Source organism: Rhinopithecus bieti, unplaced genomic scaffold (assembly GCF_001698545.2).
Source record: "Rhinopithecus bieti isolate Rb0 unplaced genomic scaffold, ASM169854v2 scaffold_12689, whole genome shotgun sequence".
In the NCBI taxonomy this organism is placed as follows: domain Eukaryota; kingdom Metazoa; phylum Chordata; class Mammalia; order Primates; family Cercopithecidae; genus Rhinopithecus; species Rhinopithecus bieti.
Window position 1 is genome coordinate 1,392,875 of NW_016807758.1, and position 2,525 is coordinate 1,395,399.

At 42.9% G+C, this 2,525-nt stretch overlaps 1 pseudogene across 1 annotated transcript in view; it reads left to right on the plus strand.

The window, feature by feature from the left end:
- Positions 1-1,787: 1,787 nt before the first annotated feature.
- Positions 1,788-2,525, plus strand: part of LOC108536713 (eukaryotic initiation factor 4A-I pseudogene) — a 130,540-nt pseudogene continuing 129,802 nt past the window's right edge. The window contains exon 1 of the transcript XR_001887600.1: positions 1,788-2,520. The product of XR_001887600.1 is annotated as a eukaryotic initiation factor 4A-I pseudogene (transcript). The remainder of the gene's footprint in view (positions 2,521-2,525) is intronic.

A 2,525-nucleotide genomic window follows, 5' to 3' on the forward strand; every position in this document is an offset into this window, starting at 1 on the left:
TAAGGACGTGACTTGCTTTATGAATCTTGGTGCTCCTGTATTGGGTCCATATATATTTATGACAGTTAGCTCTTCTTTTTGAATTGATCCCTTTACCATTATGTAACGGCCTTCTTTGTCTCTTTTGATCTTTGTTGGTTTATAGTCTGTTTTATCAGAGGCTAGGATTGCAATCTCTGCTTTTTTCTGTTTTCCATTTGCTTGATAGATTTTCCTCCATCCCGTTATTTTGAGCCTATGTATGTCTCTGCACGTGAGATGGTTCTCCTGAATATAGCATACTAATGGGTCTTGACTCTGTATCCAATTTGCCAGTCTGTGTCTTTTAATTGGAGGAATTAGCCCATTTACATTTAAAGTTAATATGGTCATGTGTGAATTTGATCCTGTCATTATGATGTTAGCTGGTTATTTTGCTCATTAGTTGATGCAGTTTCTTCCTAGCAATTTACAATTTGGTCTTACAATATGGCATGTTTTTGCAATGTGGCTGGTACTGGTTGTTCCTTTCCATGTGTAGTGCTTGTTTCAGGAGCTTTTGTAAGGCAGGCCTGGTGATGACAAAATCTCTCAGTATTTGCTTGTCTGTAAACGATTTTATTTCTCCTTTACTTATGAAGCTTAGTTTGACTGGATATGAAATTCTGATTTGAAAATTCTTTTCTTTAAGGATGTTGAATATTGGTCCCCACTCTCTTCTGACTTGGAGAGTTTCTGCTGAGAAATCTGCTGTTAGTCTGATGGGCTTCCCTTTGTGGGTACCCTGACCTTTCTCTCTTGCTGCCCTTAACATTTTTTCCTGCACTTCAACTTTGGTGAATCTGACAATTATGTGTCTTGGAGTTGCTCTTCTCGAGGAGTGTCTTTGTGGCGTTCTCTGTATTTCCTGAATTTGAATGTTGGACTGCCTTGCTACATTGGGGAAATTCTCCTGGATAATATCCTGAAGAGTGTTTTCCAACTTGGTTCCATTCTCCCCGTCACTTTCAGGTACACCAATCAAACGTAGACTTGGTCATTTCACATAGTCCCATATTTCTTGGAGGCTGTGTTCACTTCTTTTTATTCTTCCTTCTCTAAACTTCTTATCTCACTTCATTTCATTCATTTGATCTTCAATCACTGATACTCTTTCTTCCATTTGATCTAATCGGCTACTGAAGCTTGTGCATGCATCGCGTAGTTCTCATTCCAGGTTTTAAGCTCCATCAGTCATTTAAGGTCTTCTCTACACTGTTTATTCTAGTTAGTCATTCTTTTTTCAAGGTTTTTAGCTTCCTTGCAATGGGTTCAAACATTCTCCTTTAGCTCAGAGAAGTTTGTTACTGCTGATCATCTGAAGCCTCTCAACTCATCAAAGTCATTCTCCACCCAGCTTTGTTCCATTGCTGGCAAGGAGCTGCATTCCTTTGGAGGAGAAGAGGCCCTTTGATTTTTAGAATATTCAGTTTTTCTGCTCTGGTTTTGCCCCATCTTTGTGTTTTTATCTACCTTTGGTCTTTGATGATTGTGATGTACAGATGGGGTTTTGGTGCAGATATCTTTTCTGTTTGTTAGTTTTCCTTCTAACAGTCAGGACCCTCAGCTTCAGGTCTCTTGGAGTTTGCTGGAGGTCCACTCCAGACCCTGTTTGCCTGGGTATCACCAGCAGAAGCTGTAGAATGGCCAATGTTGCTGCCTGATCCTTCCTCTGGAAGCTTTGTCTCAGAGGGGCACCTGTCTGTATGAGGTGTCAATTGGCCCCTACTGGGAGGTAAAAGCACAGTATTGCCTAGTTTCTAAGGATCATGTCTGCAAGCCAGGATTCCCAATCCAGAGACAATGGCCCTGATGGGATGGAGCCCGAAGGTGTCATCGAGAGTAACTGGAATGAGATTGTTGACAGTTTTGATGACATGAACCTCTCAGAGTCCCTTCTCCATGGCATCTACGCCTATGGTTTTGAGAAGCCATCTGCCATCCAGCAGTGAGCCATTCTACCTTGTATCAAGGGTTATGATGTGATCGCTCAAGCCCAATCTGGGACTGGGAAAATGGCCACATTTGCTATATCGATTCTGCAGCAGATTGAATTAGATCTAAAAGCCACCCAGGCCTTGGTCCTGGCACCCACTCAAGAATTGGCTCAGCAGATACAGAAGGTGGTCATGGCACTAGGAGACTACATGGGTGCCTCCTATCATGCCTGTATTGGGGACACCAATGTGTGTGCTGAGGTGCAGAAACTGCAGATGGAAGCGCCCCACATAATCGTGGGGACCCCTGGCCGAGTGTTTGATATGCATAACCAGAGATACCTGTCTCCCAAATACATCAAGATGCTTGTACTGGACGAAGCTGACGAAATGTTAAGCCGTGGATTCAAGGACCAGATCTATGACATATTCCAAAAGCTCAACAGCAACACCCAAGTAGTTTTGCTGTCAGCTACAATGCCTTCTGATGTGCTTGAGGTGACCAAGAAGTTCATGAGGGACCCCATTCGGATTCTTGTCAAGAAGGAAGAGTTGACCCTGGAGGGTATC